This window comes from Gallinula chloropus (assembly GCF_964237585.1).
Source record: "Gallinula chloropus genome assembly, chromosome: 1".
Lineage (NCBI taxonomy): Eukaryota > Metazoa > Chordata > Aves > Gruiformes > Rallidae > Gallinula > Gallinula chloropus.
Genome location: NC_140085.1, coordinates 193712854 through 193739122, shown reverse-complemented (window position 1 = coordinate 193739122; position 26269 = coordinate 193712854).

Sequence of the window (26269 nt, the reverse complement as noted above, 5' to 3'; positions counted from 1 at the left end):
TATGTCAAAAAAACCCAACACAACACATTAGGGATGGGCTTTTTAGCAAACAAATCTTGCCCATATGGCTGTCAGGGAATTTATCTTAAATAAGGAGACAAGAATTAACTCCTTGTCAAGCAAGACAATTATCCAAAAACATCTGAATCAGTCAACTGCATAACGACTGTAAAGGAAAGCAGCTTAACATTCTGTTGGACAAATTTCTTATTGACCACAGCCACAGCTGCTGTTGCTATTGCTGATGTTCAGCAAGGTTGGAGTCACTAGAGCTTCCCTCAGTGTTTGAAGCATCCTGATGCTCTGATTCTCCCAACCCTTATGTATACTGAAGGAGTGTGTTCTTGCTTACGTAGGGTGGAGTTTTCTAAGACATCTCTACCTGGCATAACTACAGTTTGAAGCACCTGCTATAAATAAAGCAGATGTCCCAAATACTTACCAGTGCATTGAATTATTTTAGTACCCCTGAATAAGTTTTTGGCTCAAGACTGGCTAATACAGGATATTCTGTAACTTAATTCCTGAGGTTGATTGTACACTTTACCTGTATTGCCAGGCAATTCTGAAAATAGATTAGAGGACTAAGGTACAATTCAATAAATTATTTGATTCATCAGCTGTATCTACCAGAGACTCAATTCCTTTTGAAGAAAGAAAATATTTTATGTAATCCAAACTGTTAGCGCTTAGAAAATTATTCCTAAGCAGAACAAGTGGAAAAACAAGGAATAAAGGGATAAGAAACTAAACTAAAATAGCAGAGATTTTTGTATGTTCATTAACCAAACATTCAGATGAAAATCACCTTTTAAAGGATGCTCACTCAGTGAATGGCCAACATTTTGAATGCAGTAGAAACTGGGTTTTTTCCCTATGAAGATATTAAACTATCTGAGGTCCTAAAATGAAGAGTATATCTTGGTCAAATATGGAAGCACCTTCTCACAATTGTTGTCTACTGTGAGTTTGCAAGCTATTTGGTACCAGGTAACCTCTCCAGGTTGGTATTGTTTCATGGAGCATTTGCATCTGTGAGTATGCTGCTGTAAGGAATGGCAGTGCTTGAGTTGTACTCAAAAGGTTAACATTTTAATCCTTTGTCAAGGGAAACTAGTAGTTTTGCTAAAAGGGATGAGGATGTGACTGTCAGGATTCTCCTCCATGAAGTCTTAGTTTTGATCTTCTGAATGCAGATCATGTATTTAACACTATCCATCATGACCAATGCTTTATACTATGGTATATGAGACCAAGATATTAAAGAAAATGAAAATACTCTTCTAGCCAAGGCTTCTAGAACATGGCTTCCAGCCAGGGGAATCAGAGATACCGCAGTATTGCCTTTCAAGCTTCTGTTTAGAGTAGTTTGCCTTTTTTCTATTAATTGTGTTGGGAAACAACTGAACTTGTTTAGGAGGGATCAATTTATCACTGTTCTCTTAGATGTAGATACTATAGTAAGTGTATATACATCCAATTATTCATGCTATCAGCATGTATGAGCTTCTATTGTGTCCATTTCCAGAGACAACTTCTCCAGTAAGAGAAAGGGAGATACACACTACTGCTTAACAAAAGGAGAAGGCTTGAAACCAGTTTATGCTGCTGATTGATATGGGCCATAATTTGTTGTTCTGTCAAAGAATCAGCATGCTGGTTGTAGGAAATGATGAGCAATCTTAAAACTGATTGTAAATTGCATCTGACTGATTGGCAAAGTAATCAGTTGAAGCTGAAGGAATCAACACTGGGCACACAGAGTGCCTTCTGCTGCCATCAGGTCATGCAGTTGCAGTAAGTTCCAGAAAATGGCAGATCTTTCAGTGCACAAAAGAGCATAGACTTAACAGTCCAACCCCATGCAAACACTTCACTTAAGTATCATTGGGTGTTTTGTTTCCCCTGTTTCTTGCTCTTGGCCAGGATCCATCCACTCAGAGCCTCTTCAAATGCCTGCTTGTGCACTTTATACAGCAATTTTATTTTATTGGGCATTCATTATAGTGCCCAGTTTCTGTGTAAAATTGCTATGTACTTATTAGAAGAGATGTTGGCACTTGAAATACACTTTTTTCTCAAGAGGCTTCCCTGTTTTTTCACTTGCCCACTGAGTGACCATTAATGTGGATGGAAAGCATGGGCTCCTGGGAAATGATTAGAAAAGAGTTCCCTGCCAGAGTAATGATTTTACTGAGTTCACTTTGTTTTCTTTCACATCGTTGGTTAAACACAAGTAGACTCAACAAAAGATTCCTATTGGTAAGTTAAGTTCTGTGTGGGCAGCAGACATGGATAAAAATATGTAGTGTCAACTGCATGTAAAACATATATTTATAACAAACACTTAAGTCTTTTGTGGATCTTTTATAATAGGAACTAAGTTAAAATTCATCAAAGGTTGGTGTGTAGAGTTGCTGAAATGTTGTCTGTGCCAACTAATATGTGAAAATTGTCCCTCCTCTGTAGACTGAAAATGAAAGGGAAATTATTAATCCCATAGAAACAGATCACTGGAGCCATTTCCTGAATCTCAGATAGTTAGAAATTTTCTTTTGTGGGTGTGCAGGCTTTGCTTGATTTTTCTGCAATTATTTAAATAGGAAGATGCAGACAATAAGCATAAGAAAACAGAAAGTATTGGCAGTGCTAAAAGTGTCTGCATCTGAGATATTCAGGCCATGGTTCAGAACTGCACACCCTCACACTCCAGAAACACTTTCTCTTCTCCAGGCTGAACAACCCTAACTCTCTCAGCCTGTCTTTGTAGGAGAGGTACTCCAGCAGTCTAATCATCTTTATGGCCTCTCCTCTGGACCGTTGCCAACAGTTCCACATCCTTTTTTATGCTGGGGACTCCAGTACTCGGTGGTGGGGGGGGGGGTCTCACAAGAGTGGAGTAAAGGGCCAAAATCACCTTCCTTGACCTGCTGGCCATGCTCCTTTTAGTGCATCCCAGGATGCGGTTGGCCGCCTGAGCTGGGAGTGCGCATTGTTGGCTCATGTCGAGCTTTGTTGGCTCCTGTCAAGCTTGTAGCCTGAAGCTGTCCAAAACAAAATTAGGCCCCAATGTCCAATTGCTCTGATTTGCAGCCTGAAGTGACTGCCTGATTTCCATGCCAGGACAGAGTTTTTTTATGGCATTTGGTTACCTGATTGTGTTGTCAGAAAGGCTGGGTACCGTACATGCACAGTACAGGTGTGCACACATACTTTACTTTCATTCCTTTGCATGTTGTATGGAAATATGCAGTTGACAAGCTTAAGGGAAGTGGTTGTAAGTAAGGGTTGGTATCTTCAGCAACTGAATGAACGAACGGTCTTCCTTATAGACCCCAAATGGTGCCAGCTAGAATTCACACCGTGTGTGCTTTCAATGTGTAGGGACATGATCATAAGGCTTCACACAGAGGAGTAAAAAACAGACCTGATGGGATGGCAGATGCAACTGAAGGGATAAAAAGCAATAAGTTGTATGTGTCTTTACCTTTACCTTACTTTCTAGAGATATTCAATCCATAATGTCTTTTGAGCAAGTGTGGTTATGCTGAACATCCCTTCCTTTGTTTGTGCCCTTTTTGACCTTTTTTTGTGCTGCTGGGCTGCCTGCATTTGCTGGTTCAGCACCACTCAGGATATCTTACAGGCTGAACAGTTTATTAGACAGACATGTGGCTCATGGGCTGCAACGTAGAGTTCTGCTAGCTAGAAGGAGGTGGAAGGGGAGACTTGCTAGCACTTCGCTTCTTCAAGTGAAGTTAGAGTTAGCAAGGGTTATGGGTGAGTGGAAGATTGATAAGTCCAGTCTTAGCTGCTTCCAGAGCTTGCTGTGAGGGTGGATTAAGGCTAGAAAGGTGGTGATGGTTAATTAGGTCCTGTAGGGCAAAATACAACCTCCTCCACTTTGGCCAAGAAAACACTCTCTTTCCCCTTACACAATGAAACAAAAGCTCTGGTTCCATGGTCCCTCACCACTACCACTTCATATCTTCTGCTCTGATAAAAAAAATATATGCCCTGAACTAATGCCTAGGTTTAATTGAAACACCCCAATTGATGTCCTGCTGCTCCATGGCCCCAGTTTCCTTGCTGCAAAGGGTCTTTGAAGCTCAGTGTTTTCATACATGTATGCGTACACTTATTGTGGGTATTTGTGTTTTGACACATGCTTTTAAGAAAATAATGTGTTTCTGGGAAAGAATGAGCAGCATGAAAGGGTCTGTAGACAAACAATTCCTTGCATTCAGAACCAAGGATGAAAAGAGCTTGATCAGACTTGATGTGTTCACAGATAATTGTGCTTTTACAACACATTTCACTGTGTAGGTCATGTTGAATGCTTTTCAGGCATGTCAAGAGTCCTTTGCATTATAAAGGTACTTCTACTAGGTCTGGTGAGAGCTACAGATTACAAGCCTACTGCTTTTTCCTCACAACTACTTAAATTGTGTATTCACTTACTCTAATAAGCTGGGAAAAAAAAAAGATGCAGGCTTTTCACAACTCTTGAATGTTGATGCTTCAGCACATTTTTCCTAAGGACATGGGAAATGCTTTTCACCATCATCTTTAAATCTCATCTTTGCTTACCTATGTAGCCATGCCCCCTCAAAAAAATCCAAAAGTCTATTATTTTCTTCTGTGGTATTGATCTTTGAGGCAGATGTGCTTTAAGATAGCCCGGAGTAGTACTTGTGCAAACCTGCATTTTAAGCACTGCATACAGAGTTATGTTTGTGCTCTGAACACTATTTAATGTCAAAGGCATGACAAAAAGTAATAATCAATATGCAGTTAACATAATTATAATACATATCTTCAAATAAACTATATTATTTTTATTTGAAGAAGGGATCTTCTATTAACAAAAATGTAAGGCTTAAGAAATCAATTTCTTAAATACTTTTTTTGTGTCATCTTTGCATTTAATAAATAAATGCAATTTTTCTAGTTACTTACTACTGGCATTCCTTCTCACAACAGCAAAACTTTCCATGGAGAGAAGAACCCATGATTTATTGAACTATTTATTTATACGGACCTGCTGGGACATTTCCAGTCAGTGGCTAAAACTGCTCTGGGAGCTAATTATAAATGCTTTAAAAATCAGTGAAGGAAATATTATCAGGGCCACATTTATAGCCTAAAAATACTAAACCTGGAACCTAACTTGTATTATAACAGCACCCAGAAATTCCCACTGAAATCAAGATTTCATGTATAGTTCAATATAAAATGATCTCATAATATTTTGAAGAAGCATGTGGCTTCTTTTCCCCTCCTTTTCCACAGCTTGCCCATGAAAGTACATCACCTCCCCTCTACCCACCCCAATTCATACTATGTATGTATCTCTTCACCTGTGCACTCTGTGATTCATGATGGCTGATTAATGATGGGCTTCAGAGCTCTTCTGTTGGGATTATGTTTACTTCAGCAAGACAAACATTTCATAGCCTAAAAGAAATGGTGTAAAATATGTATACTATGCTGGATGTATGGCAAGTGAAAATGAACAAAAAATGCAATGACATGGAAGGATGCCTAGAAGGAAAGGCACGGGGAAGTGAAGCATCGTGTTTAGGATCATGTAGCAGGTCAAAAGCATAGAAGCAGTGAATCTAAGTTATCTAATCTCCAACCCATAACAGTTGAGTAGGCTGTATTCATTGTAGCTTTGCATCATTGCAAAACAACTCAACAAGGTAGTGATCAGATATTCTAAACCTGTGTCAAATTGCTGAGAGGTAACTTCCCATCAAGGAAACCCATTCATTTCATCCTTTCAAAGCAAATTTGGTCCAAATTATTGCAATTAAATGAGAGCTTTGTTGGAAATAATAGCCAGGATGTGTTCCTAAGAGATCTCGTTCATTTGTTTATATGTATATGGATATATGAAAATGTGGGTTTGAATAAAGTAATTGAAAGCATTCCATCTTCTGTACATGCCTTCTGGTTTTGAAAGATTAATTACTGGTTAAAAAGTGCAATTTGGTAGTTGCCATAAAAAACCAGTATTGTCTCCAGCACCAGGTGCTAGGTAACTATTTAGGGTAGTAGTTTTCCAGGATCTGACACTGAAGCAAATACCATTTTGGCAAAGTATATCTTTCTGGTGGCTCAGGGTAATTTTTTGTGTCATTGTACAAAGACTTACATTTCGTACTGACTTGTTCAGGGCTACACACTTAGTTTGCTATCATTGGCCTGAATAAATTGAACTGAACATCATCTTTCTGAGGAGTAATTGTGTCTCCTTCCTACAGCCCCTTTTCTTCTGGTAAGAAGTCAATAGTCGAAAGAGTAGGCTCCAGGATAATGAGATATTTTCATCTGTCTCATGGTAGGGAAAGTATTGGCTTCACACAGGAGCACTGTACAACTGCATGGTAATACACGTACCATCAGGTGATGTGGAGAGAGGGGCAGTAGGACATGGTTCTACCCTGCTCTTATTGTCAACAATGTGGCAGAGAGCCAATGGTCAGCCTTACTAGTCCGGTCTTGATGTTACAAGAGAGGTCTTGACACCATCTCTGACACTGGGCCCTAGCCTTGGTGCTGTCAAAACACAGACAGTAAATGGTAATGGTAAAAACACAAAATATTTTTCATAAAAAATGCTGAATACAAGTAAACAAATATAATCAACTGCACTGTCATTGGTTTTATTGAATCATAGAATGAATGAGGTTGGACATAACCTCAGGAGGTCATTTTGTCCAACCCACCAAGTCCCCCCCACCCATAGGCAGAGCCACCTAAAGCTGGTTGCCCAAGACCATGTCCAGACAGATTTTGAATGTCCCCAATGAGGGGGACTCCACAACCTCCCTGAGAAACCTACTGAAGTGATTAACATGAGGATTGTGCAGTGCTGACCAACGGTGACATATAGAAGAGATAACGGATGTTAACATGCTTAAGCTTTCTGTGACATTTCAGTGAGTTCTCCTTGTACCAGGAAGGATTGAAAATGTGACCTGTAATAGAACCCTGATAAACTCTGCTTCAGCCACCCTGCTATGACCCTTGAGGTGATACTAGTGTCCTCACTGAACTCACCCCCACATATTGTAGTACAAAGTTAATTCTCACTGTATTTATGAAAAAGAGGTTCAAATCTTTCTCCATGGCAAGGCTGCCTTGAGGAATAGGGCCAAAACCCAGCATTTCAGGTTACTCAAGGACAAGAGCGCTGTGAAACTTGCCAGATGATTAACTCTACAGGACTGATGCTGCTCGAGTCCTACAGAGTTAAAGCCAGCATGGTGTACAGTCCTGCCAATTTACTAAGTGCTTCACTGTCCAAAGGTCCTACTAATCCTTTGGGATCTAGACTGTTATAATGCTTTTGGCCAAGCAGTGACAGCATGACAGTTGTCTAATAAGCAAGCACATGCCTCATGAATGGTAATATTTATCCCTAAAATCTTCAGCTCTGCATTTCCTGGATGCTTTCTGACTCATAAATTTCTGGTGAACAAGAAGAGTTGCAGAAACAGAAGTATTTGGGAAAGCCACACCATGAAATTAATTACCATGTGAAGTGCAGTTCCTAGAACTGCTGGACCGTAGAAATATCTGCCTCAACAGGAAAAATAGCAGAATTTATTAAAACTGTGCTCAGCCTGCTACATTAGGTCTCTGAGCAGCCTATCCAAGATGTACATGGAGTACAGAATTTTACTCTTTCAGAACAACACCAGAAGGCAAATCAGAAGCTGAGTACAGTGACCTGTAGGTCAGATGAGGACAAAGGTACCATCGGTCATCTGAGCGTCTTAGAAGTGTCAGCCCATTAAGATGAAGGAAGAGAACTGCAGAAATTTTTAAGGCTTGGTTTCTATATCTCTAACATATGCATTCTCTGTTAGTTATAAAATTTATGACAGAAGGTGATGCTTCTGAAGATATTCGTGTCTCTGATACTGAGTGAGTATGAGACTTAATAGGAGATTATTAAGTTCTGCAAAATTCTACCTGAAATAGATAATTTTACATCTTGTTCCCAGGGCAATATATTTGCAGTGAACAGTATCCAAAATTAGAAGTCTGTCTAACACTGTGATGAAATATAGTGTAGACTTTCATGAGGGTATAGTGCAACTCATAAGGTATAAAATCCATAGTTCATCTTGTCTTCTATTGTCTTCAATAGTAGCTGCAGAGAAATATCTACAAAAATGCAAACTGAAAAAGAGAAAAAAGCCTGCTTACTTCCAAAAGACCTGCTATTAATAGCAAACAGGCTCTGGTTTAAATTATGGGGTTTTATGTCCCCACCCAAAACTTGGATCATTAAGTCAGTAGTGTTATTAGTCATATAACTGTCCAGTCTCCTTTTGTATCATGCAGCTGTGTAATGCACAGCTTAATTATTCATTGTCTGGAAATAATCAGCAATTGTCCCATCTTGTTTGATGGAAGGCCTCCTTTATGCCAGTGGGAAATAGTAGTCACCATTCCTCCTGCCACACAGCATTTGTTTTTTAACACTTTATTATGTCCTCTCTTGCTTGTTTAATTTCTCTGGGAAAATAACAGTATTCTTCACAATCTCTATTCATGGAGGAGAGCTTTATTTCATCTTCTAATCATTTTCATTATCATTCTTGTAGAAACCCCCACCCATGTTTCTCTCTGTCCTGCAATTATGCTTCCCTCTCTCCTAGTTTTTCTGCATACACAGATTACTTTTGACATCAAATGATCACTTGTCAATGCACAGCAGTACCCATTTACTCAAAACATTTATGATATTCTGACCATCTGGCTTGCTGGCCAGGCCCTGTGTAAAAGGCAAAATGGCTATAAGACCAGAAAATGTCTCAAAGACAGTGGAACCAACTGCTTTAGCCATGTTCTCTCATCAAGACTGAAGCATCTGACTTAAGCCATGTCTGATGCAATGCTTGAAGTGCATCTCCTGTGGCCATCCTATTTGTTATTGGCCACAGAAAAGCTTTAATCTTGTCAAGTCTAGTTAATGGTCATAGTTGCATGTGACACTTTTTCTCAGTGTAGACAGTGGCTGTGTTGAGGCTTGTTTCCTATAATCCCTCACAGAGGTTGGAATAACAGAATATGAAGAAAAAAAAAAAAGCATATGCATAGGAAGTTATCAAAATTAATGATGCTTTTTTCCCAGCACCTTTCCCTATTATTATATAAAAACAATTTAAAAAATCCCAACACTTTGTTTATAATGGTTTCCTGAAATTTTCAAGTAGGCAATAAAAAAATAAGTAAGAATGCTTTTAATTGCTTTTCTAATGCTCCTATATGTCAAAAACAATGCAATGCATTTTTCTAATGTACAAAAATAAGGGTTTTTTGAGAATGCTTGTCATTCTGTTTTAAAATATTCATTGCATTTTTTTTGTTTTAATTTTTAATGGCTAACAAAATTAATGAGAACCATGTGCATGAAATTATTCATTTCCCACACATTTTCACAAAATGTGGATTTTGATGGAACTTTTAAAGTAAATGAGGTGCCAGATTCTCACAGGCTACTGCTTATTTTTTATATTGTTATTTGCTGTCAAATATCCAGATCTTACATGCTTTTTAGTGAACTAGTGTTCCAGTAGGGTGTGGAATGGAATTATATTCAAAGCATTCAAACAGTTTTGGTGCTGTTTGGCCATGCAAAAAACATTTTGTGATGTATTTCAAGGCTTTCTCCCTGTGTTCTACTGTCTATGATATTATAAAATTGATGATTTTGCCCAGAAAGAAGCAAACTCCTTTGTTATTGCAACTGGATAGGTTTTGAACTTCACCAGTCATCTGTCTTTCCATTTTTAAATGTACAAAGTCCTTCATGTGTTAAAAGCCAAAATTTAGTTGCTAAGGAGTCAATCCAAGCAAATTTTCTATCTTAATAATGTTCCCATGACCATGAACCTCTGTAGACGGTTCTATTTTCATAACAAATACTTTTGACCTTCAAGAAGCCAAGAAGCACCACAAAAAAAATCCTTATTTTATGTTGTTTTCCAAACTGAAAACCTATTCAAATACACCTTATAAATTGAAATACTTTTTAGTAGTATACCAATATCTTTAAATCTTTCTGATGTAGAAATCAAAGAATGGCCAATTGAAAATCATATCCTATTTTACATTGCTAAATGAATACATTTTCCTTCAACATTTATGCATTTTCCCCATACTATCACATATGAAAAGTAGCTTTCTGTACTATTTTGTGAAAGTACGAATGTAATTTCTTACTAATTTATCTTCTCAGAATTTGGCATTGTATGGTGATCTTAAAATGGTATAACAGCACTAAGTATCCTAGTGTGAAGCACTTACTGTTTTGTGGTTTAATTTTTTCTAATCATCATAATTTTGCACTGCCTTGCACCCATGTTCCTTTCTCTCCTGTTTTTATCTAATTATGCTATAATTAATGTTCTTTATACAGTAAAAGTCTGTGCAAGCACAGGAGTATTCATGATATAAAAAATTAACACTAGTCCCAGTGTATTACACAAAATTGTTCCACTGACTTCAGGAAGGTTGAAATTTAACCCATACATGCAAGAAATTAAAGCAGAGGAGTTTGACAACCTAGTTTAGTCTGGAAGTTCTTGATTTTTTTTTTTCCTTAGGAAAAGTTATCTAAACTTGATCTCAAGACTCCCAAGTGACAGACAAAGCACTATCTCTCAGTTATTTTTCTAGTTAATTCTTTTTACAGCATTGCTATTTATTCCTCATCCTCTCTAACATCTCAATGTCTTTCTTGGAGTGAGGAGCCCAAAACTAAGCACAACACTTGAGGTGTAGCTTCTCTAGTGCCCAGTACAGGGGGACATTCCCTGCCCTAATACTGCTGGCCACACTATTCCTAATACAAGCCAGGATGCTGTTGGGTTTCTTGTCCAGCTGGGCATGCTGCTGGCTGATATTCATCCGGTTGTCAACAAACACCCCCAGATCCTTTTCTGCCTAGCAGCTTTCCAGACACTCTTCCCCAAGCCTTTAGAGTTGCCTGGGGTTCTTGTGAGCCAAGTTCAGGACCCAGCGCTGAGCCTTGTTGAACTTCATACATTTTGCCTAGGCTGATCGATGCCCTGCAGAGTCTTCCAACCCTTGAGCCAGATATACACTCCTGACCAACCTGGTGTTGTCTGCAAACCTACTGAGGATACTCAATCCATATGTCCATGTCATTGATAAAGATATTAAAGAGAATTGGTCCAAATACTGAGCCCTGGGAACACCACTTGTGTCTGTCCACCAACTGGATTTAACACTATTTGCCATAACTCTTGGGCCTGGCCATACAGACAGTTTTGTTTTTTTTTTTACTTGGCAAAGAGTATGCCCATCCAAGACATGAGCAGCCACTTTCTTCAGGAGAATGCGGTTGAAAGTGGGGTCAAAGTCCAGGTAGACTACATCCACACCTTTCCTTTCACTGCCTAGTTTCAGTTTTAAGTCTGTTATTGTTTTTTTATAAAATTTACCTTCTAGTTTAAATCTGGTTTTAATTGATGTAGTTCAGTGTTAGCATGATCAGGTGACCATTAATAGGCTACTGTGCTGGCATTTTAAAGGTACAGATTTCTATTTCTGAAGAAACAGCCAGATTCTGGAGCTCCTTATAAAATGTTGTCATCTCTACATCATGATTGCTCCTTCATTGGTACTGTAAAGTAAAGTGAAGGAGTTATTTGTACTCAAAAATCAATTGATGTTAAGATGAAAGAGTTTTGGGATTATGGGTTACAGTATCACAAAGTCTCTCAAATGTAGGAGAAGGGAAGAAATAGCCAATTCTTAAATATTTCTCATTAGCTGGTTTAGTTAGAAACCATTTTTTTTGGCCCTTAATTTCCTCCATGTTCTGTACAAAGAACATTGTTGCAAAAATAAGGGTAATGAATTGAAATTTTTGAGTCAGAGTTTAAAACCTACTATAATGGTCTTCAGTGCAACCAAATCCCATGTGAAATAGAAACCTAAATTACAGTTTAAAAATAACTTAAGAAGCAGTTAACAAACCCTAATATCTTGCCTTCTTTCATATTACCAAGCAGATTTGTGCTACAGAATAATTACTAGATCTCAAAACACTACCATTTTGCCTCCTGTTTTTTTCCCCCTGCATGTCTAAAACACTACCTTCATCCTCACTGGTAGTTATCACTATGGGGCCCAGAGTCCATGCTCCATTCTCTCTTACCGAAGCATTCAAAATAATGATGGTTTTAGAGAGGGAGAGGGCTGTGGTTTGTATCTGACATTTTACTGAAAGGAAAATAAATATAGAAACAGCAAAGTCCTGTTCTCACACAAGATCTGCTAATCATAAGAAACCAGGTTCTGTCACGTGTAACCATAAATGTAATCATATGGTATATAAATAGAATTTGTTTTAAATAGAATAGCTGTCAAAGTCTTCAGTCAGGCTTCATCAGCAGCTCTTTAAGAGAAAAGGCTGATTGAAAAGGAAAGTCAGTCAGCAGCAATTTAGTATGAGGGCTAATAATCAGCACTTCAGTTTCATTCCCGTTAAGCTAAAGGAAGTCATTTGACATAGATGTCAGTAGGAAGGGTACAACATAAATACTGATGTTTTGCAGACCTCACAGAAGCAGAAAAAAAAGATCCATGTGTATTATAATGTAGAATATATTATCCATATGATTATTAAGAAGGTATTTATACTTTAAAGAAAAGGAATTGAGGTGAAAGAAATAAGAAAACAATGCCAAAAGAAGAAATCTTTTAAAAGTGTGAAGAAAGCATTGAAAAAAGATTGTGATTGTGTGGGCATGCAACAATATCTGCATATTCAATATATTGGTATTAAAAGCTTCTTGTGTGTAACGCAGATCCAGTGAAGATTCATTGACTTGAATAACGTAATCAGCAGCCCCTAGTAGCAATTTGAAAGGTTAATCTGCCTTCATTTATACCTCTTTAGCTGATTTACCATTTGCAGTGTTAAATTAGGAACAAGATAAAACAGGAATGCTGTGCTGAGTGACAGTTTCTGAAGCCTTCTCACAGAAGCACTGATTGAGCCCTGTTCATGAAGTAGATTGCAAGAGTCTGGGTAACACCAGAGCCACAAAGAACGCTGGATGGACTTTCAGCATTTATCTTCTACAGATATTGAGATACTGCAGATCTTCTGGTACAGTTCAGAACTATAAGCAGTTATGGTGCTATGTCCTAGGATGAGATAACAGTGGAAATTGATTCCTGAATTTCTTAGTGTAAGGACTTTGAGGGGTGATGTCTATCCCAAAGTTCTCAAAGCTAACAAGATTTTCCTCTGCCTACAAGAGGGAAAGAAATTGCCACTCATTCTTTGAAAATTAGAAGATGTATGCGTTCCAAAGATTAAGCTGTAACTCAGATTTGGTGGAAAAGACACTTAAAGGTGGGGGCTTTAAAGAAAACAAATATAACCTTCTTTAGATTTCAGAGTAAGAAGGCTACCAATCTTTCATAAGTTGTTTTTCTTCCCTGCATGTGGCAGCATCAGTTGTGAAAAAAGACCATGCTGTGCTTTAGATGAATAGCCTTTTATTGACTTTGAAGTAAACCTATTGGAAGAACTCCTTTGTTCTTAGCATTTCAAATGTTTATTTGCATTAAATTCTACTGCATTACAGTAATAAGAGACCTTAAATTTATACTTTCTTATTAGAAAATATATTATCCCACTTGTAACATATGGTAGTGAGTGTTAAAGTAATAGCAATTACAGACATTTATAGGTAACAAGCTAGTTATTTATTCTAGTTCATCATGGCTGTATCTGACTGCTTCTTAGTAGTGTTTTAATACACACCAGTAAATGTATATATTAAAAAAAAATGTTGCCTTGTATCATTCCGATGTAAAGATCTGCAAACATCCATTTAATGGGAATATTCATAAGAAAGTTGAAGGGTTTTGCTTAGTAATTACCTATTTCTACTTTTCTATGATTATCAGATCAGAAATTTTTCAATATATCTATAATGAGATATCATATATTCGCTTAGTAATCTTCTTTCCAACTCACACTTGTGTTTAGGTAGAGAAAGAAGTGGTCAACACTCATGTTCAGACCTATAGGGACATATGGAAAAAATTTTCAAATGGGACCAATTCAGAGCAGAGGCAGAAAAAAAGTATTTTTATAATGGAAAGTAGATGAGAGTAGGATTTTGATTTTTTCCATTGTCCAAATGCCTATAAATTTAAAGTAAATTGAACTATATTTATAATTCTGCATATGTTGTTTGCTAAAAGCACACATCAAAATAATTTTTGCCATTCATCATGTTTCTGAATCTTAACAAAACATATGGAAAAAAGCCTCTATGGTAGGAATTTTTTTCTTCTTTTGTGAATGCTGGCTATGCACTGTAACTAAATTTTACATTATTTTATAAAAAACCTCATAATTTCATAATAGTATTTGACTCTTGCATAATTAAAAACACCAAACTATTATAAAATTTCCAATTACTAAGAAGATCTGAATTTTTCTTTAAAGTGATGTATGACTAAAACCCATCAATTTCATTATCTCTAAATGTTCCTGCTAAATAACTTGGGCTTGACAAATCCTTGACTGAATTATAAACTGAGTTCCACAAAAGGTTGCCCACTTTCATGGTAAGATACTGAAATGATTGAATTTTAAATAGTCTCTATGAACTTAAATCTGTGAACCCAGAGCCTACATTGTCAGAGGGCCACCACTCACATATTTGCAAGAAGGCTATGTTATACATCTGGCAAATCTGGAAGCTTTGGAACCATGACAGAGTCATCATTTTCCCACTTTCAGAGTTCAGTAATACTTGTCCTGGTATTACCAAATGGCCATGGAACAATGAGTCCATAAACTCTGAAACCAAACTCATGTCATGCTGACAAATATAAAGCCTCAAACTTTCATGAGGCAGTGAAAAGCAATTGTAATCCTTGAGAGTTTCCACAATAAGCATAACGAGAAGTTCAAATGGATTTAATTCATTAAGAAGCTACTGTGCTGCTGAGAAAGCACAGCTTCTGAATTTCTGTAGTTTCTAAAGCCATTTTATGTGTTCAGTTGCAGATTTTTACATGGTTTGTAATTAGAATTAAAAAAAAAACACCCTAAAACCCAGCAAAAAAAACCCCACAAAACAAACCACCAAACCCCCCTTCACAACCAAATTTTAAACTGAAAATAATGAATTCCAAAGCTTGTGGCCTATAATGATCTGCTTTCTTACTGATTTTCTCCCACCCAGGAATAGGGTGGGATTAGCAATTTTCATGATTCTCCTTTTAATCTTTAATCTTAGTTTTATATGACAGTCTTGTAAGTGTTTGGGAAACAAAGAAAACACATTGTTTTCTTTCTTCCTTGTTAATTGCTTTGTCTTTGTACTGCCTTCAATCCTTCCTAAAGAACAAGGAAACAAGCAAACTTCTTTGTAAATCTACTCTGCATTGTTGCTGGGCTACTAATGACTGGAAAAGATAAAGTAGTCTAACTCAAATTAGGTTTATGCTTAGCAAATCAGAACCCAAGATATAAAATCACAGTAGTGAGAGAATAATTCTAGACCATTATTGGCTTATAACAGGCCCGAAATAAAATACTCTACTTGACTGTCTCTGCTGATTGTGCAGTAGATACTGGGTACTGAAGCACTAACCCTGAGAGCTTTAAACTTTTATGGGTTGAAATGAGTTCTTTGTGCCTGACAAATACTGTCCCATGATTGCTGCCTGATTCATCCGGCTTTACATGTATTTTACTGTAAGAGGTTTGTACTGATAATTTTTTTTTTTATATCATACAAAAAAGAAAGCAACAAAACCCACAAGAAAGCTGGCATAGTGGGCTAATGAAACAACAAGCTAGTATTATTTTCAGTTTGTACACAAATGTACAGCAGCATACATCACTTTGACCAGGTGGTAAACCACACACAAGCCTACAGCACTTTATTTCAGTTATTTTGATGCTTTTTGTAAATGGGATATTATGAATGCACTGCTGTGACTATCAGCAGTACACACTCAGCTATGCTGAGGCACATGGAGGACAGGGAGGTGATTCGATACAACTAGCATGGCTTTACTAGGTGCAAGTCCTGCCTGACCAATCTAGTGGCTTTCTACAATGGAGTGACTGCATCAGTGGACAAGGGAAGAGCTACAGGTGTCATCTATCTGGATTTCAGCAAGGCCTTTGACACTGTCCCCGACAACAGCCTTCTCTCTAAGTTGGAGAGATATGGATTTGTTAAGTGGACTGTTTACTGGATAAGGAATTGGCTGGATGATCCCATACAGAATGTGGTGGTCAATGGCTCCAAGTCTGGATGGAAGACAGTGACAAGTGGAGCTCCCCAAGGGTCTGTGCTGGGACCAGTTCTGTTTATTAATGATATTGACAGTGGGATTGAGTGCACTCTCAGCAAATTTGCTGATAACAAATCAGCAAATGTGCCAGAGGGATGGGATGCCATCCAGAGGGACCTGAACAGAAGTGGGCCCAGGTGAACCTCATAAGGTTCAACAAAACCAAGTAAGGGGTTCTGCATGTAGGTCAGGGCAATCCCTATTATCCATACATGGTAGGAGAAGATGTGCTGGAAAGTAGCCCTGATGAAAATGACTTGGGGGTACTTGTGGATGAGACACCACCAATGTACATCTGCAGCTCAGAAGGCCAACCACATCCTGGACTGCATCAAATGAAGTGTGGCCCCTCTATTCTGCTCTGATGAAACTTCACCTGGAATACCGTGTCCAGCTTTGGAGCCCTCAATACAAGAAGAACATGGACCTGTTGGAGCACGTCCAGAGGAAGGCCACAAAAATGATAAAAGGGCTGGAGCACCTCACCTACGAAGACAGCCTGAGAGAGTTGGGCTTGTTCAGCTTGGAGAAGAGAAGACTCTGTGAGGACCTTATAGTGGCCTTCTAGTATCTGAAATGTGCCTATAAGCTAGCTAGGGAAGAACTGTGCATGAGGGCATGGAACAGTAGGACAAGGGGTAATGGTTTTCAACTCAAAAGGTTGGATATTAGGAAAAATTTCTTCAGTATGAGGGTGGTGCATCACTGACCTGGGTTGCCCAGAGAGGTGGTGGAGGCCCCATCCCTGGAGATATTCAAGTTTGATGGGGCTCTGAGCAACTTGATCAAGGAAAGATATCTTTGCTTATTGCATGGGGGCTGGACTAAATGACCTCTAAAGGTCCCTGCCAAGCTTACACATTATATAATTCTATGATTATTTAGGGTGAGATTCATGTCATGAAATTTAGACTTTTACTATGTATGACAATTGTTCTATACCTCTTTAAAGTCAAAGGGAATTAATGTAGATAACAACAGGAAGCCCTCAACATGTGACTGTCCCACATGTAATGTTGATGCTTAAAACTCAACATGATAAATCCCAGCTTAGTTTCCCATGGTAGGGAAAAGATTTGCAGAATTAAGAGTGAAAAATGCATCCACCAGAACACAGACACAAGAATGTATCCAAACAATAGGTTTATCTGGGTATTTACATATATTCATTTTGGGCTTCCTACCACTGGGTTTCACCTTAAGACATCTCCTAAGCAACCTGCGGTAATAATGATGAAAGTTTATCTTCTTGTGTGTCTTCAATATAATTCTAATCTTCTTTAACATGGTTCAAGCCTGTTCCCCTTTTTCCTTCTAAGATAGCCTGAAGATTTTATTTGTATATTCAAAGGAATTTCTACTTACTTATAAAACTATAAAAAGAAAATACTGCTGATGCTAAGTTAATCTTTAAATTATTATCCTCCAAATGAAAAGGCAAATCTGAACATATCATCACCTTTTCATTTCTTACTAGAAAGTTTGGCATCACAACCTTATTGCATAGACATCGTTGCTGAGTAATTTCTGATCTGTGAGGCAAAGCATCATTAAAGATCTGGAAATATGCATTTTGGTTCTGAGGAGAGGGAACATAACTAAAGTATAAGCAAATTCTGTGTGATTTAATACATAGCAGTAGATCAGCTGCAAACCTTTGGAGTTATTTGCCAGGATGTCAATAATCATGGGGTTTAATTTCCTTGAAGAAATGTTCTGTGGTTTGACCGGTCTTTGCATGAAACCTCACATCAACTCAGTAATGAGTCTTTTAAGGTATGCTGTATTCTAAGATCAAGACAGTGCTTTGAATAACATTGAAAAGAATGTAACTACTATTACTTTGATGTGAAAAAAGTGGTCTGAATTGAGAAAAATGTTCACCATTTTCCCAGTTGAGGCTGGCATTAATTTAAAAACTTCATCCTAATTGTCTCTCGTAACATCTCACCTGCTTCATATGCTGGAAAGTCTGAGATCTAAATTATAATTAAGGACAAATTGTCTATTTCTGTAATGTGTTATAAAGCATTGATACTTTCTGCTGTCTACATTCCAGATTTTTATTTTATAGATGAGGAGGTAATGACCAACAATAAATGTGATCATGACAAGACAAACCTCAGGAAATTTTAAGAAGCATTCGGTCACGCTCATTTTGGAGCTTACAGGCATCTCAAACATCACCCCTAGCTCTGCAGTCAAAGAAACAGAAGTTTACCTTTCTACCTGTCTTCGGTACAGTTTAGTTTCCTGTGGCACAGGTAACACTTTTTTCAAGACTGAGCTATGTTTGTACTGCATTCTAGCAGACATGGATTAGGGAATAATTCTAATTTAATATTTTTACTCATCCATCTTTTTCAGGAAGTCACCTGGTTAGCACAAAAACACCATACAGGGTTTAAACTTTAGAGAGGCTAGATGTGAGTGACCATTCTGTAATTTTTTTTTTTTTTTCTTATGTGTAAGACCTTGTACTGGCTCAAGAACTACTCAATGAGACAAAGTTTGTTGGAAAACATAACACATTTTGCTAGGTCACACATGGAAAAAAACAAAACAAAGCAAAACTTTCAGAAAGGGGTTGGACCCGATGATCTCTCAAGGTCACTTCCAACCCCTATGATTCTATGATTCTTTAGGCTTGAAATTCAGGTAGTGACTTCTGAAGCTGTCAGAATGGAATTATTTAGTTGTATTGACAGTGGCTGCATTATTCCAGCCTGTTCTCATTTTCTCAGCCACACTGCAGCTGTACATACTTACGTGTTCAGTTCCTTTCATCTGCCTTTACTAGGACTTCTATGGTTTCACTTTGGTTTTGTTGTTGTCTCTTGCTGTTACTGTGTAGCTTGTAGCAGACATTTTTTTATTCATTTCAAATGCATATATATTTCTGCTCTGAGTAGGTCACACAGAGAGTACATTTAGCATTCAAGGAGAATTGTGATGTTATTTTAGTCAAGTGTGACAGAATTTATATGACCTGACTTTAGACAGTTATGATTTTTCTCATCCTACAGTAGATGTGAAAACTGGGCAGATCATTCATATCTCAGAAATTATTATTCCTCCCCATTAACTGCAAAGTGACCTCAAACTGGGTGTCTCAAATGTAAACATCTACAGTGGGATTAAACTCCAGATACTAAATGTAGATGTCTGTATGTAAGTTAGGTGTCATCTCCAAAATGCAAAACGACCAATTGCTTTGCCTTAGGGTGTCCAGGAAATCTGTACAGAGCTGTCAGAAATGACAGAGACCAAGGGAGATTTAGACTTTGCAGAGTGGCAGCTGTGTGCCGGATGGAAGCCCCTAGGGCAACCTAATTGGCACCAGAAGCAGACATTTGGGCAACTGCGCTGAACACATAATCCGTGGCATCCAGAGGATAATTCGACTCAGTCTACAGAAGGTATCTGTTGTGAAAATTACATCACAAGCATACGTGCCCAAAACCTTTGGGGTTCATTGTGATGAGGTACCACTGAGATAACTCTCTTGTAATTCCTGTGCCAGCTCCTTGTGGATGTTTGATATCCTAGGGCATTATAAGACCTCTTTCGTATGTGCAGCTAAGCCCCATGCTGGACTATCATTACATTTAGATGTTTCAATCTTAAATTGGTGAGATCAGTATTGCTTTCTAATCTCTTTCTCTCTCATTACACTCTTCTGTAAAATGGACATAATTATACCAATCACTCTAACATCAGGATGGTTTCTTAAATATCTTCTGATGTTGTTATAACTCCATTAAAATAATTTCAGGAAATCTCTGCATGAAAGCAGGTCCTGCTAGCTGAGGAACCTGTCCAATAGCTGTAAAGTGCCTTGAAACCCTTCAGCAACGAGCACTACGCAACTGCAAAATAATATCTTCTAAGAGATTTTTCTTAATTAACCACTAAAATTGTAGAGTTAGATATTCCCTCAAACAAAATTTCATGCAAAGTTAAACATTTTAACTGACTTTGCCATTTAAACATAAAATATACTCTGTTCTCTCAGACAGGGAAGAGTCCCTAGTCTCTTGAATGTGCTTCATCTATGTATTCCAGTGGTAATGGGTATGACAATTACCATGCGATGAAGTCAGAAGACATTCCTGAGACAATACATCATAACAGAGCAGCACGTTCAACCTAAACTTAATCAACATGATGACACTTATCTAGATGCAGGGAGCGATACATCATGAGTGAGCTGCATGAGATGTTTAAAACCTTCAGCAGAGCTGTATTGTACTTGCAGTGGTGGGGGAAAAAGAAAAGAAAAAAAAAAATCCAGAGCAATAAAAAGTCAGATTTAAATTTGCCATTTAGCTGTCAAAATACGTCCTGCTGATTCTACTACCAGTCAACAGGATGCATATTTTGTACATATCATGCATGAAAAGCAAAATACTTTGAAATATATCACAGACCTACAGCACTGGAAGCAGATGAGTGCCATTTAACCGTAGCTCAGCTAATGACTTCTGTCATTGTGCAAATCAATGAGGCCTCCACAGTTGTTCGTTTTATTTATTTTCCCTTTTTGAATATGATCAAGTATAATTTTATTATTTAATTAAACCGATTTTAATTGTATTTTGCATGCTTAAATACAATATTTTTGTGCTGTGATATATTGACCTAGACACAAAAATAATACTTAATAATATAGCAAGCATCATGTTCATTTCTCTGCTCCTTTTAGTAGCTTTCCAGTGAAAGCTATTTTACTCACCAATGCTGCTGAAGACCTAAATGTAAGTTCTTTCCAGTCAGCAGTGAACTTTTATTTCAATAGGAAAATAACTGATGGTAATAATAGCCCAAAGAAAAATTATACTTGCCAAGAGGGAATATATCTCTGAGCGAGGGGGTATGGCATTAGATATAATGCTGCCTATATAATGAATCCCAGGCACTTGGCCTAAAATTGTACGGAAACTCAAACAGCTGAAACAGCAAAGCAAGACCTTAATTCTGAAGTACTTTCCTAAAAGTGTATCAGAAAATACAGAATACTATCTTGATAGAATACTTTAAAGGAAATGTGAGCATCTCCACCAAATTTATCAGATAAAATATTTTCTTTCTTTACTTTCACTTACAACTGTTTTATTATATTTTAAAGCAAGCCGTGCATTCCTTAGTGGAAGTAACTTTTTTTGGCTATAACCTTTCAAAAGCTGGTCCAGCCTTTAGAATTGTAGAATCATAGAATGGTATGGCTTGGAAGGGACCCCAAGGATCAGAGAGATCCAACCCCCTGCCACAGGCAGGTCCACTAACCTCCAGGCCTGTATCTACACAAGGTTGCCCAAAGTCTCATCCAGCCTGGCCTGGAACACCCCAGGGATGGGGTATCCACCATCTCTCTGGTCAGCCTATTCCAGCACCTCACCACTCTCTCTACATGTCAGCCTTTCTGACATTAACTCTTAGAGCAATATTAACACAGTCAAAAAACTTTTCTAGTCTCTCTCATTTAATGTCAGGATACAAGGGTATGTATTTGTTTTTCTCTCTAGTTTTGTTGAGTTTTGTGTTGTTATTAATCTGTTGTGATTCTGGATAGAAAGGCAATAAAATAACCTATATCACGGGGGAGTGAGTAAGCAGCTGTTTGGCTGGATGGAACTAAACTATGATGCTTTTTCAATGGGAAGAGAAAACTGGCACAATGTTACATGTTTATGATGGACTGAATTGACCAGCCTGATCTCGTTCTATGACAAGGTGACCTGCTCAGTGGATGAGGGGAAGGCTGTAGATGTTGTCTACCTGGACTTCAGTAAAGCCTATTACACTGTTCCCCACAGCATCCCCGTAGACAAACTAGCCGCTCATGAATTAGATGGGTGTACTCTTCACTGGGTTAAAAACTGTCTGGACAGCCAGGCCCAGAGTGTTGTGGTGAACAGTTAAATCCAGCTGGCAGCAGGTCATAAGTGGTGTTCCCCAGGGCTCAGTTCTGGGTCCAGTCCTCTTTAACATCTTCATTAATGATCTTGACGAAGGGATTGAATGCACCCTCAGTAAGCTTGCAGATGACACCAAATTGCGTGGGAGTGTCAATCTGCTGGAAGGCAGGAAGGCTCTGCAGAGTGGCCTAGACAGACTGGATTGATGGAGAGAGGCCAACTGTATGGGGTTCAACAAGGCCAAGTTCCAGGTCCTGCACTTTAGTCACAATAACCCCAGGCAGAGTTACAGGCTGGGGCAGAGTGGCTGGAGAGGTCCCTGAAGAAGGACACTGGGGTGTTAGTTGACAGAGGGTGTTAGTTGACAGCCAGTTGAACATGAGCCAGCAGTGTGCCTAGGTGTCCAAGACAAACGACATCCTGGCCTGTATCAGGAATAGTGTGACCAGCAGGAGTAGGAAAATGATTGTTCCATTATATTCAGCTCTGGTGAGGCTGCACCTCAGGTAGTGCGGTCAGTTTTGGGCCCCTCACTACAGGAAGGATGTTGAGATGCTGGAGGACATCTAGAGGAGGGCAATGAAGCTGGTGAAAGGTCTGGAGCACAAGTCCTATAAGGAATGGCTGAGAGAGCTGGGGCTTTTTAGTCTTGAGAAGAGGCTGAGGGGAGACCTTATCACACAACTGCCGGCAAGGAGGATGTAGAGAGGGGAGAGTCGTTCTCTTCTCCCAGGTAACAAGCAATAGGATGAGAACAAATGTCTTTAAATTGCACTAGGGGAATTTCTTTACTGAAAGGGTAGTCAAGCATTGGAACAGGCTGCCCAATGAGGTGGTGGAGTCACCATACCTCGAGGTATTTAAAAGGTGTGTGGATGAAGTGCTTAAGGACGTGGTCTAGAGATGGGCTTGTCAGGGTTAGGCTGTGGTTGGACTCAATGATCTTAATGGTCTCTTCCAACCAAGGTGATTCTATGGGTCTGTGAATTAATTTAGAAAATTAGTTCTCACACTTCTCCCAATCTCGCTACCCTCCACAGGGATGCACACCTCAGCTCTAGACAACAGTGGTCTTGAGGGGCTTTTTTCAGACATCTACCACCACTGACTTCCTTTTTCTTGTTGTGAACAATGTTTTCACTTTAAACTTCAAAATTTTGCTGTGATGTTGAGAGATAGAAGATATAGCCAAATAAATATATATTTTTAAATATTAAAAAATCACTAATTCATTTTGCCCAGTGTTTGCATTTATAGTTTTTATAGCATTACATGTAGTTTCATAAATATATATATCCTTTTAAAATAATCTGGTGAGACGTTAATCATCCTGTTGTTCATGGTTCACTTCTGCCTGCTAAATCTCCAAAAGTAGAGCCTAGGATGCAAACCTGTATCGTTTACAAATGGCAGAGGGACCTTCAACCCTGAATAGCTTTATAAAATTCAGCCTCATCAAGGCCTAAAGATACAGAGCAGATGACAGAATTATCAGACTAAACCTTAAGAATTTTACATGTACTAATAACTCAAACTCAACCCACTATTTTCAAGCATACCGGACATTTGGGATTTTTGTGGATTTCTAGGTTTTTCTTTTTCCTTGCTAATTTTTATTATTTATTTTCAAATTAAATAGCTTGAGTTATGATGCATGTTAACCACTTGATTCATGTTACTTGATTAGTGTTTGCTAGTATAAAATGGTAATCACATTGAAACAGAAAGGACCTAATAATCAAACTTTCCTTGTATTAACTTGGTTGGAATTTTGACTTTGGATTAAACTTTTCAATTAGTTGTATCAATCATTTTTGATAAAACACTCATGCCAAATGCTATTTTCTGTTATATGTTGAAAAAAATCAAGACATTAAAATAATCAGCTCTGTTGAAAGCATGGCTAAAATATGAATTATGTATTCATCCTGAACATGACATGAGTTTTTCACTTGTAACCTCCATGATTCCACTGGCTTTTACTGCAACCCCTCTGGTCTGACCTCTTCCTGCACCCTGAATTATTGGAGTCTGTAGAATTGTTATGTGAAGGACTGATAGATTTTTACCCTGTTATCCTGACTCTGTACTACATCTTTACTTTTCATTATAGTTTGAAACAGTAACATGGACTAGGCAGTCTTGTGATCTTATATAAGAAGGCCATTTATGGGAAATGAAAAGACCATTTCATTTCCCTGAAATGAGTTTACTTTTCAAATTATTTAAAAAATATTATTAACTGGTAGCATTGTGAAGCTATCTGTCCTATGTTTCTCTAGCTTTCACATTAATTAAATGTTACCTCTTCTGATAGCGCTGTGGAGTGTTCTTCTATTCACTCCTGGAAAAGAATATTGCTACCTAGAGTTACAACCAGTGCAAATTGTCACAACTCAGTTGGAAATTAGTGCAAATAGAGTAATGTATACTTGCTGAGGATCATTTCTCTGGAGAGTTATGGGAAAAAATAAAAGGAAAAAAAAAGAATGGGGAAAAAAAAAAAAGAAAAAAGCTTTACTGATGTCGTATTTAGGCCTTCTTGGTCAACTTCTCTTCCAGTGCTACTTCTCTGAAATCAGTGGAGTTCTGCCAGAAGGGAATGTGACCTGCTATTTTTGGACCTGAAGTTCTTATTTTCCAACAGTACAAAACCTACTCCTGACAGTTGAAGCGACACTGGAAGGCTTTTGAGTTTATGGCAAATTCTAGGCTGGACAAAATAAGTTGGCAATCAAGCCACAACCGGTTATTGTTCAAACTTAATTATAGTGCAGACCTGTTGCTCAGCTTTCCTGTTTCATGCTGTAAGCAGCATGTTTCAGATGGGGAAACCTTCCAAGTTGGCTCCTTCACCAACCAGAAACCTTTGCCAGTGGTTTAGTTCTCATAAAGGATGTCACAAGCCAGCTGCCTCTAGCATTGCTCCACACGTTACTGCTCTGTCAATTACTGTTCTCTTGTGATATTTTTCAGTGTTTCCATTGAGGTTCAAACATTTGCTTTGTTCACTGAACAGAAGCTCTATAAAGTTAGTGATGACTGCATGAAACAAGACTGCAGAAGCAGTCAGGCACCAACACTAGTCAGCAAAGGACAAGACTTATTAGGTGTCAACGAGACACATTATGTGCATACTCTGAAGTTTCTTAGAAGCTCAAAGTGAGAAGCAAAATAGTGCATATGTGAATAAAATGACATTTAAATGGAGCTTTAAACTTTTAAGTCAAAAGTGAAAACATTTGTTCTCAAAGACTTCACTGCAAGTTATCTGACATTCTGGATTCAATTGCATTTAGTTAAACACAGCTTATGTAGATGTTATAGGTGTTTCTTCATGATTTCTTAACACAGTTATCACTTTCTACTGAACCCTATATCCATATGAACTCCAGTGAATTTGCATGTTAGAACTGTGATACTCCTTTTTCCCAGCTGGGTAGCCGTGATAAAGGGATTGTAGTGTTTTCTTCTGCTGATTTCTTTCACCCTTTCAATGACAACTGATTTTTTGGCAATTACAAATGTGTTAAAGGAAAATGTTTCCATCTTGCACAGAACTAACATTATACATATATATATATGTATATATATATATATTTAAGGGCTGGGGAACAGGTGTCTCCTTTTCTCTCCCTGTTCCTCACTTTCTGATGTGTAAAAGTTCTACTAAGCTAGACACCAAGCTGGGAAGGCAAAACTACTGCAGCTGAATGAAAAATGTGTGCAAGGCTGAAGCAAGTTTATTTTGCAAAAGTATCCCACTGTTAGTTTTCTTTGTGCGAGTCAAAAAGAAATCATTAATTCAGAGAAGTTATTAATTCATTGTGACTCGTCACACTGGTCACCTGATAAGATACTCTGAGGCTTTTCTCCATATAACTTTCTATTACATCCAGGTTTCATGAGCTTTTTATGCTATTCACACCACTTTGTGTCATATCTCAAATGTGAGAGCTACC